The following is a 12,078-nucleotide window of genomic DNA, read 5'->3' as shown; positions in this document are numbered from 1 at the left end:
ACATTCACATACCTGTCTAAGTGGGAGAGGGAGAATTCACAATTATTTATTTATTTATTTAAGTAAATGTTCTAAGAAAAGGGAAGGGCTAGAGTCTCTTTTCCTTTTTGTACCAGGAGGAATTAAAGTTTATTTTTATTACTTTTGTGTTTGCCATATACATCTGATTCACCCATTTAAAGTGCACAGTTTGATAGTTTTTAGTTTGTTCACAGCAATTAAAAATCACCACAGTCAATTTAGAACTTTATCATCCTCTAAGAGAAGCCAGTTCCCCATTAGCTGTCACTCTCCATTTCTCTCTCAGTGACCCTCGCAGACCTAGGTGACCACTAATTACTTTTTGTCTATATACATTTGCATATTCTAGGCAGTTTACAGAAAATAAATCACACAATACGTGATTTTTAATTACTGGTTTCTTTAATTTAGCATAATGTTTTCAAGGGTCACCTTTTATTTTTAATTTTTTATTGAAGTATAGTTGATTTACAATATTGTGTTAGTTTCAGGTGTATAGCAGTGATTTGGAGATATACATATATATATATATATACATATTCTTTTAAAAATTATTTTCCATTATAGGCTATTACAAGGTATTGAATATAGTTCCCTGTGCTCTTCAGTAAATCCTAGTTTATTTTATATATGGTAATGTGTATCCGTTAATCCCATACTCCTAATTTATCCCTCCTCTCCAAAGGAGGCAAGAACACACAATAGAGAAAAGACAGTGTCTTCAATAAGTGGTGCTGGGAAAGCTGGACAACTACATGGAAAAGAATGAAATCAGAACACTCCCTAACACCATACACAAAAATAAACTCAAAATGGATTAAAGACCTAAATGTAAGACCAGACACTATAGAAGTCTTAGAGGAAAACATAGGAAAAACACGCTTTGTCATGAACCTCAGCAAGGGACTTCCCTGGTGGCACAGTGGTTAAGAATCTGCTTGCCAATGCAGGGGACACGGGTTCAATCCCTGGTCTGGAAAGATCCCACATGCCGCAGAGCAATTAAGCCCATGTGCCACAACTACTGAGCCTGCACTCTACAGCCCGTGAGCCACAACTACTGAGCTCACATGCCACAACTACTGAAGCCCACATGCCTAGAGCCTGCGCTCCACAACAACAGAAGCCACCACAATGAGAAGCCCATTCACCACAACAAAGATTAGCCCCCACTCGCTGCAGCTAGAGAAAGCCCGTGCGCAGTAACGAAGACCCAATGCAGCCAAAATTAAATAAATTAAAATAAATAATTTTTTTAAAAAAGAAAAAGTACTCTTCTTTAAAAAAAAAAACACAGCAGGATCTTTTCTGACCCACTTCCTAGAGTAATGAAAATAAAAACAAAAATAAACAAATGGGACCTAATTAAAATTAAAAGCTTTTGCACAGCAACGGAAACCATAAACAAGACAAAAAGACAACCCTCAGAATGGGAGAAACTATTTGCCAGTGAAAGAGCGGACAAAGGATTAATCTCCAAAATATACAAACAGCTCATGGAGCTCAATATCAAAAAAAAAGAACAACCCAATTTAAAAATGGGCAGAAGACCTAAATAGACATTTCACCGAAGAAGACATACAGATGCCCAAGAGGCACATGAAAAGATGCTCAATATCACTAATTATTAGAGAAATGCAAATCAAAACTACAATGAGGTATCACCTCACACTAGTCAGAATGGCCATAATCAAAAAAAAATCTACAAACAATAAATGCTGCAGAGGGTATGGAGAAAAGTGAACCCTCTTGCACTGTTGGTGGGAATGTAAATAGATACAGCCACTATGGAGAACAGTATGGAGGTTCCTTAAAAATCTAAAAATAGAACTACCATATGACCCAGCAATCCCACTACAGGCATATACCCTGAGAAAACCATAATTCAAAAAGAGTCATGTACCAAAATGTTCACTGCAGCTCTACTTACAGTAGCCAGGACATGGAAGCAACCTAAGTGTCCATCAACAGATGAATGGATAAAGAAGATGTGGCACACATATACAATGGAATATTACTCAGCCATAAAAAGAAATGAAATTGAGTTATTTGTAGTGAGATGTATGAACCTAGAGTCTGTCATACAGAGTGAAGTCAGAAAAAGAAAAACAAATACCATATGCTAACACATATACATGGAATCTAAGAAAAAAATGGTCATGAAGAACCTAGGAGCAAGATGGGAATAAAGACATAGACCTACTGGAGAATGGACTTGAGGATATGGGGAGGGGGAAGGGTAAGCTGTGACAAAGTGAGAGAGTGACATGAACATATATACACTACCAAACGTAAAACAGATAGCTAGTGGGAAACAGCCACATAGCACAGGGAGATCAGCTCGGTGCTTTGTGACCACCTAGAAGGGTGGGATATGGAGGGTGGGAGGGAGGGAGACACAAGAGGGAAGAGATATGGAAACATATGTATATGTATAACTGATTCACTTTGTTATAAAGCAGAAACTAACACACCATTGTAAAGCAATTATACTCCAATAAAGATGTTTTTTTAAAAAATCCTTTACTTCAAATGGTACAAAGATGTTTAGATCTATGAACTCTACAGGAATTTATTCTGCTGGGATTACACGCATGTATTGTCTTTCTGCTTTTGTCAAGATATAGGATTAGAAGCCAAAGTTAACTAATTTTGGAAATATTAACTTACCAAGATTTTAGATTACCCAGCATTTAATATTATAATGATCTATTTTCATTGTATAGATCAGTGGATACAGAAAACTTCAGAGAAAAGGAGAATGAGTCAAACACATTTCAGTCTCTCTCTGAACTGGGAAGACCTGACATCTAAATGTCCTACACACACCTAAGGCTAGCTTATCACTGCTCCCTCTCCTGCACCACACACAGGGCTGATGGTTGGCACAGGAATTATCTACTGAAACTTTTTTCAAAACCTCCTCCTTTCATTCTCATCAGAGAAATTGTACACATGGCACTTGTATGTTAAAATATCATCCTCAAGTTTCCTGATAGAACTGAGTCTGAATTAGGAGGTAATTTTGCTTTGGATTGATCCTGATTACCTATTTCTGATGACCTTCAGTCCTCAGTCTGCTTTAGTATTTGCATCAAGTGCTGGTTTTGAAATTACCTATTATCTTGGTTGCCTTAGCACACTTAAAACATGCCATTCTTTTGAGGGTCCCAGAAGACCATGTAAAGTTAATGTCTTGTCTACCAAAGTTCTAAGTGTTGACACAACAGAATTCACCACCACTCTACTTTATGCATCTGTCAGAAGAGATCTCACTTGTCATCTTATGAAGCACCCAACCTTTTCAGGTAGATTGATTTTCATTGCCAAGATTTGCACTGAACTACCTGACCCAGTACCTATCCTATTTTACAAAATAGATCTAACCTATTCCATCTCATTCTGCTGTGGGACAGAATGCTGAATTTTGGCAGAGTGCAAGCAGGGTGATATTAAAGTATGAAACTATTATCTAACTCATGACCTTCCTAAAAACTATAAAACACAAACATCCTAGAAAAGACTTTCTCCTTTATTTGTATTTCCTCATTAAATTTTGAAAATTGCTTTCCACGGAATTCTATCTCAACTATAGTCAACAGCCCCTGGAAACTAGCATTGTGTTTCACTGAAATAAATAAATACATACATGAATGAATAAATAGTTTTGGCTTATGTCATAATTTACATGAACTACTTACTAACGTTGAGTTTATATTTGGTGGGTCTTCAGATTAATATTTCTACCTTCCATGTGACCCAAAGTTCAGCTAGCACCTCTGTTATCAATAACAGCAATATTCTCCTAATTTTCTATAATTTTGATTGTCAGTGTTTACTCACCTTGGCTTTTCCACAGTCATTACTCCTTTGAATAAGTGATATTTCATTTCATTTGGAGTTTATTCAAGTTGGTTTTTCACTATGGTCTACAAAATTATATTCACCTTCTCTACCCAAACCTTTAATTTCTCTCACTCAGCCCTGTATGTCTTTTTTGAGACTTAGTAATACTCTTTGGAGGTCAAAAGCACATACATGTAGTTGCCAAATATTATTTTAATGTATATAATTCAGTTCTTTTCCCTAACTTAATTATTCCTGCTTAGTCTGGTGATAAGTCCAAAGCCAGTTACATAGTTCTGATTATCTATACATATGTAGTAATTATATGTTGCATATATTATTACATATAATATATAATTATTGATGTGTACATACAGTCAATTCTCGTTATTCATGAATTTATATTTGTAAATTTTTCCACTCACTAAAATTTACATGTAACCCCAAAATCAATACCTGCAGGGATCTCACGGTAATTTGTCAACATGTGCAGAGCAGTAAAAAAATCTGAAACAACCAATGTGCATCTTCCCAGCTGATATCTAACAAGGCCACACTCTGCCTTATACTCAGCTCTCATACTGTAAACAAGTGTCCTCTTTGCGATGTATTTAGGACCACCTCTTCCTTATTTTGTGCTTTTTTTTGGTTGGTTATTTTGTTGTCTAAAGTGGCCCCCAAGTGTAGGGCTGAGGTGTTATCTAATGTTCTTAAGTGCAAGGAGGCTGTGATGTGCCTTATGGATAAAATAAGTATGTGAGATAATGTTTGTTTAAGCATGAGTCACAGAGCTATTTGTTGGAAGTTCAATGTTAATGAATCAACAATAGATATTAGATAAGTTATCTAATATAAACACACAGATACACATAAAACAAGGTTATTTATTAATTGGTTAACAAAAATGCTGTGACCAGAGGTTTGCAGGAACCTAACTCTGTTTTACCTAGAAGCAACCTAACTCTGGTTTCACCTGAATTAATGGTATTCATTAATTCAGTATTTGCATACACCTTATAGAGTGTAACTAACATGAATAATGAGAAGTGACCGTATACGCAGTGAGAACAAGACAAGTACCTGTGTCTTGGTTCATATCAGTTGCTGTGGATTCACCAGGGGAAAACAAAGTAAACTGTTTTCTACCTACAAACTGAGGAAAAGAATGGAAATCGTTAGAAATCTGAGCTTTCCTTATAGTTTCCTACTTCCACTCCTTCTGACAACCAGTGAATAGAATTTATGTTTTAGAATCATTAATGAGAAAAATTAATGAAAAATCATTAATGAGAAAATAAACTGTTTTAGCCCTGATGTGGAGGAGAAGATTAAAGTTTTGAGTTTAGGAGACTGAAAAGCTCAAACTTGGGTGTGGCTTCCATGATACACATGGGAAGAGGATTGTGGTGGAAGGGAAGGGGACTTATGCCCAGTTTACACACAGCAATCCAGGATGTGGCCAGGTCTCTAACGTGATAATGCCTGAGATCTCAATACTAAACATTGGTAGATTCAAAGGAAAAGATTTCCATGGTTGAAAGTGACAGGATACAGTGGAGCTTCATGCTGTGAAGCAGATAGCTAATAAAGGCTCAGATAAATAATCTTGGGAAGACTGCAATAGCTTGAACATAAGAGACAGTTCTCCTTCTAAATTTTTAAATTTTCTTGTATTATTTCACATGCTGTTCAAGCCCTCCAGGACTTCTGTGTGGCACTAGTGAGTTCTAGATTTACCTGATTCAGAAAAAAAAAAAAAAATCTATTGTTCTGGAAAACTGTAGAGCAAAATTATACGTATGTATACTTGTGTCTCCATTTGCCATTTGCTCCATATGCCATTTGCTCCTTGTTTTTTAAGTTTATTTTAGACATTTTTCCTTTGATCTCATCAACTTTTAAAGCCAATAAACTGGACACTTTTCTTGTTGAAAGTATAGAGAATGAGGATATCTAGCTGAGCCTTGACAACTATCACAGCTCTTGAGTAAAGTCTACACTTTCTTAGGATTCCATGCAGACCAGCTTAAAATCAAGCACTTTTAAGTATATCTCATCCCCTCCAGTAAAAATACATAATGATGAAGTGTGTTTCTTGTAATTCTTTTCCCCCTTCGATTAGGACCAGCCCATTTCCCGGGTAAATTATTTTCTCACATGATTCTGCTCAATTTCTTTAGTGACAAACAGATGCTGCACAGTTTTAGCTAATGAATTGTTTCTATTGCTTGCGTGTGAATAATTAATGTACAACTTCTTACACCTATACTACAGCTTGAGAAAAATAAACTGTTTGGTCCCTATAAAGTCTACCAAAATAGAATGATAATGTTATTATTTTCTTGCCAAAATTTATTTAATGTCATGATAACCTTAAAACATCCAGTATAGCCATTTTATTTGAATTCTTTTACTTACGGGAACATAGGCAAGAGGACATCCATCAAAATAGAGACAAGCCAAACCACAGGACTTAATCTTAATGCCAATTCTCCAGAGATTCATTTCTCTTGGTAAGTTGAGATAAACTCATTGTGCTTTTCTGTTGGGAAACAAGCAAGTTTTATACTAAGCAACCCATCAAGGTGACCAAAGACCATATTGTGATAAAATTTTACTCTTTTGATGAGGGGCAAATATTTTTAAATATTTTGTATAAGCAAATTTTTGAAGTACCTATAAAATACATTAAATGTATGAAGTATTAACAATGTAATGGATAAACTTAAGCCCCGCAAGCCAGGTCTAAACATTTTACTTTCTCTCTAATATCAAAAGCAAATTTATAGTTATGTAAACAATCACATATAAAAGTGGAAATAAATCGCTTTCTATGAAAAGTGTCAGTAAACCAATATTTCATTACTATTGGTTTACATATTAAGAGGAGCTTTAGAAATAAATGACTTTTGAATGGGTACAGCTGGGAAATGCTCAAATAATCTAAAACACAATTTAATTGTTGTATATATAAACAATATGCAAGGAAAAAGTAGGTATTTTTGGTGACTTACAATGTACTATATAAAAGATATTTGCTTTAAAATGAATTTTTCTTATTTTCCCTTTTCTTAATTTAAATTTATTGATTTATTTGAAGTAGCCAGGAAGGGATTGTGACATATCAATAAAGGATGAAAAATCAGTTTTTAACAAAACATATTTGAGTGAAATTATGAATGTATTTTATCAATGTTTCTTAATTGTTCTCTAATATTTTAGTTGTACCAATAAGAAATTAATGCTCATCTACATAAATTTACATGTAAATTTATACGGCAGTTGATCAGCACAAAAATGTTTTCAAAAATAAACATGGAAACTATAGCCAATAGTCCAATATAATATTTTAAGACATTCTGAATGTATATATTTATATAGAATACATATATATGTATATATAATATATACAAATGTATATATAATGCATATATATAATATTCTGAATATGTGTGTGTGTATATATATATACAAAACAAACTAAATATGGTCTTATATAAATACCATAATATGTTCAATTGTGTTAAAACCATAACTATCGATAAAACTAGAAATTATTTCATCAAATTAATCTCATATTTATTTTGTGACTGTGCTAGGGCAATTTAGGCTACACAGAACAGTTGGAAGTCAATTTGTGCAAGGCCACCTCTTTGAGCAAATTTGTTCTCTGTAGCACTCTCAGGAGTATGTAAATGCTGGTGCATGGGATAAGATTATTTTATCCAACAGAATCCTTGGCTTCTCAAAATTGCTTTTTTTTGGCGGTACGCGGGCCTCTCACTACTGTGGCCTCTCCCGTTGCGGAGCACAGGCTCCGGACGCGCAGGCTCAGCGGCCATGGCTCACGGGCTCAGCCGCTCCGCGGCATGTGGGATCTTCCCGGACCGGGGCACGAACCCATATCTCCTGCATCGGCAGGCGGACTCTCAACCACTGCACCACCAGGGAAGCCCTCAGAATTGCATTTTAAACGCACCCAAAGGACTTTCCTTTGAGAAATCAAAAGACTTCTCCCAAAGACTTTCCAATCATTAATGCCTCTGAACCTGGAACTGTTACCAAACATCCCTACATAAATTTCACATACTTTCATTAAAATGTATTTGATCATTAGGAAATTCTGTTTAACCAATATATGAATTTAAATCTGCAGAACAATCTCTTCAGACTCTAAAATATTGTAGATAATTAAACTGGTCAGTTGTCAGAAACATATAAAATAAAGTTCCTATAACGACAGTCAAACAGTTAAAGCTGTTCATTAATGGTTTAGGTTTTGGGGGAAGATAAAACAGTAACCACCTTGTCACCTGTATTCAAGCAGAACCTGAATGGTTGTCTACCAGGGATCTACTGACTGGATATTAAATGCTATAATTTCCAATTCTATGATTATATAATTACATAGTAAGGCAGATTATAAACAGGACTAACTTTCTTGGATTAAAATATAAATCCTGAGCTTTAAAATAGGTACTAGTCTGCATTATTGTGGTAAATAGGCACACCAGAGTCACTATTATTGTCCCTATTTTGGGAAGGAAGTTCTCTCTACTGCTTTCAGGAGGATTGTGGCTTATTCTCACCTCTCTAAAAAAAAAAAAAAAAATCAAAAGAATTTACTTGAAAAAGATATCCATTCTATTTCTTGCAGGTTTCTCTCTTGGTAATGTGAACCACCACCCATATCTTCCTGTCCTTTTTTCCTCCATGATCCACATTCCTTTTGAAAGAGTTTTTATTAAGATGAGCACTGATCCTTAGACTAGGTCATGTCTTTACTCAGCAGTGTTTTGCTAGTTATTTTGACCAGTAGAGAAAAAAATATATGTTAGAGTGGCTTGAATTTGACAAGATAAACTAAAGAGGCTTACTTGACGTCCCTAACCATGGGAGTGGTATGCTAAAACATTGTTTGTGCCAGATAATTTTGGCCACTATATTGCACTGATAAAAGCAGTGACAAACCAAAGGCAAAAATCAACCACAACGGGCAGCTGCTGGAGTTCAAACATGAACTGATAACCAAGAAAGGACAATGAGTGATTTACTTATTGCCTTTTATAATATATACTTTATTTTGTATATAGCTAGTTTACCTTTTCTCTGTATTAAGGTGAATATATTTTTTCCATTTTGATTTAAACTGTACATGTCTGTAATTAATACAAAAGTATAAGAATGAATCATGGGCCCAATATACATTCTATGAAGAAAAGAAAAAGAGGAATACTAGCATTAGTATATTGGCTCTATAATCAGCGTATGCAATGAAATCTTACAGTTATCTATAGGCATTGAACAAACATCAGCCAGCAGGCCTGGCGATAAATGCATATTCTTACCTCACCTATCATTTGCTTGCTGCTCATGGGGTGTTTTAAGGAGAATAGGCAATGAGGTATTACAGAATTGGAGGATTTGATGTGAGAATACAGAACCCATAATTTTAAATTTATAATAAAAGAAATATAAAAGGTTAAAATGGAGAAAGTGAGAGGTTGATAATTTTGATGATTTCTCTTTTCAATTTGAGGACCTCAGAAAATTATTTGTGAAATGCTCTTAATCTAAGTCAGTGATTCCATAAACTGGTTCCTGGATCAGCAGCAACATCATCACCTAGGAACTTATTAGAATAGCAAATTCTCCCTGTCCACACATCTGCAGAATAAGAATATCTGACGGTGACGCCCAGGAATCTGTTTTAACAAGCCCTCCAGGTGATTCTGATGTACTCTCAAGTTTGAGAACCACTGTTAAGGTGAACAAATAATGCTTCGTAAGAGTTTAGCTTTTCAGGGATCTGAGGCACAATAAACTAATATCAAACTGAGGATTTTAAACTTTAGGTCTCAACTTCTTTCTCTATGATAGTTTCCATATTATTCCAAAATCTACATACTGTATAAGAAATAGTGATTAAATTAATGCTTCAACCTCACCCCCAAAGAGTAAGCCTCCTTTTGACCACCTTCATCTATTTCCCCGCACCCCACCCCCACCTCTGGCAACCACTGATCTGTTCTCTGTTTCTATTAGCTTGGGGTTTTTTTAGATTCCACATATAAGTGAGATCAAACAGTATGCCTTTCTCTGTCTGACTTATTTTACTTAGCATAATGCTAATAATACTTGTTACCATATATTGAAAGTTGCTAAGAGAGTAGATCTTAAAAGTTCCCATCTTGGCCTTCCCTGGTGGCGCAGTGGTTGAGAGTCTGCCTGCCGATGCAGGGGACACGGGTTCGTGCCCCGGTCCGGGAAGATCCCACATGCCGCGGAGCGGCTGGGCCCGTGAGCCATGGCCGCCGAGCCTGCGCGTCCGGAGCCTGTGCCCCTCGACGGGAGAGGCCACAGCAGTGAGAGGCCCGCGAACCGCAAAAAAAAGAAAAGTTCCCATCTCACACACAAAAAAGTAACTATGTGAGGTGATGAATGTGTTAACTTATTGTGGTAAGCATACTGAAAAATATACATGTATCAAATCATTATGTTGTACACCTTGACCTTATGCAATGTTATATGTCAATTACATCTCAATAAAGCTGGGGGAAAAACAACACCGTGCCCTCTGAGTGTATGAGTAAACTGCTGGGTTAACTGTGTAGTTTGCTATCAGCATAATTCCTTTCAAACAATTCTCGGCTATATAATAACCAAGGTTGTATTCTAGATATTATACCATTTAAGGCACAGGTTTAAATAATTCATCTCTGTATAGTTAGAACTTGGAGTAATTCCTGAAGGATCAAATATCTACTTCTACTTGTGGAGAGCTAGCTTGAGACAAAAGATCCAGATGATGAGCGTCCGAGGGTATTCATTCATTTTTCTCTTATTCCCCTTTAATTTTTTTTCTTTATCTATATGTTTAACCTGACATGGGTGGAGGTAACTAAATAGTTATAAGTACTACAGAAATCATGCACACAAAATATTCTGAGCACTTCTGATAAAGAAGTGTATACATTAACACATTAACTACTCTTTTCTTACCATATCTTTAGTTGGTAGTACAACATAGATATTCCAATTCCATGTACAATATGTATTTATAATGTGTGTATTTTCTGTGTTCTATGTAGTACACAAATGTACTCGCTATAAAATGTAGCCAAGTAAGGAGGCTTATAATTGGTTTTTAAGCTTGTTTGAAACTAACCATGTCTTTGTGTCCATTTTTTTCCAGAAGTGTCCATACACTTCTTTCAATCTTTCAAAGAAATTTACCAAAATAATTTTGGTCATCTTTCTAAAATTAATTTGGCAGCTTTTTGCAAGTATGGTTGGGACAAAAGGATAACACACAAAAGAGCACACCATACACAGCAAATATCAGAGTGAGAAAAATTTGCATGTGGTAATTCCATTTGCATGTAACTGCTAAAAGAAAAAAAATGTGATTCATTCTCACTCCTGGTTTTCTTTTCTTTTTAAGATTTTTTCTTAATGTGGACCATTTTTAAAGTCTTTATTGAATTTGTTATAATATTGCTTCTGTTTTATGTTCTAGATTTTTTGGCTGTGAGGCATGTGGGATCTTAGCTCCCTGACCTGGGATCGAACCCGCGCCCCCTGCATTGGAAGGTGAACTCTTAACCACTGGACCGCCATGGAAGTTCCACCCCTGGTTTTCTATCCTCATGAAAGACACTTTAGAAATTACTGGTTCCCTATTATAAAAAATAAAGTCCTGCTGAGAGGACGTTCTTCAGAATGACCTGGAGGCTTATTTTTGGCAGGTCTCTGATAATCATTTCACGTTGACTTCTCCCAATCTTCTTCCTTTTTTATTATTACTAAGACACCTTAGTACATCAGCCTGACTTTTGACTTTCTTCTACTGTTCTGGCCCCAGAAGGACTTGTGTAGTTCAGTTTGTTTTGGTTCTGAGTGCTACATTAATGCTTTGGGCACTCCAGTTAAACTTTAGCCATGATGGTAGACATCAGACTTGTTCTTTTAGGGATTTCACTTTTCTTAATCCCTAGAGTATAAAGAGAGGAAATCAAACACGGGAGTGCGTATGTCACTATGTATTACAGGTTGTTTTCCCTGGAGCCTGCTTGACCTCAGAGCCTAGCATTCCTGCCTTCCTGCCATTCGTTTACTCTACTGTTTTGTGAAATTTTAAAAAAGTAAAAAAAAAAAAAAAAAAAAAGCAACTCATATTTCTTTATTATTCTGTGCATACATTGTAACTAT

This window comes from Kogia breviceps, chromosome X, assembly GCF_026419965.1.
Source record: "Kogia breviceps isolate mKogBre1 chromosome X, mKogBre1 haplotype 1, whole genome shotgun sequence".
Taxonomy (NCBI): Eukaryota; Metazoa; Chordata; class Mammalia; order Artiodactyla; family Physeteridae; genus Kogia; species Kogia breviceps.
This window is presented reverse-complemented; position numbering follows the sequence as displayed.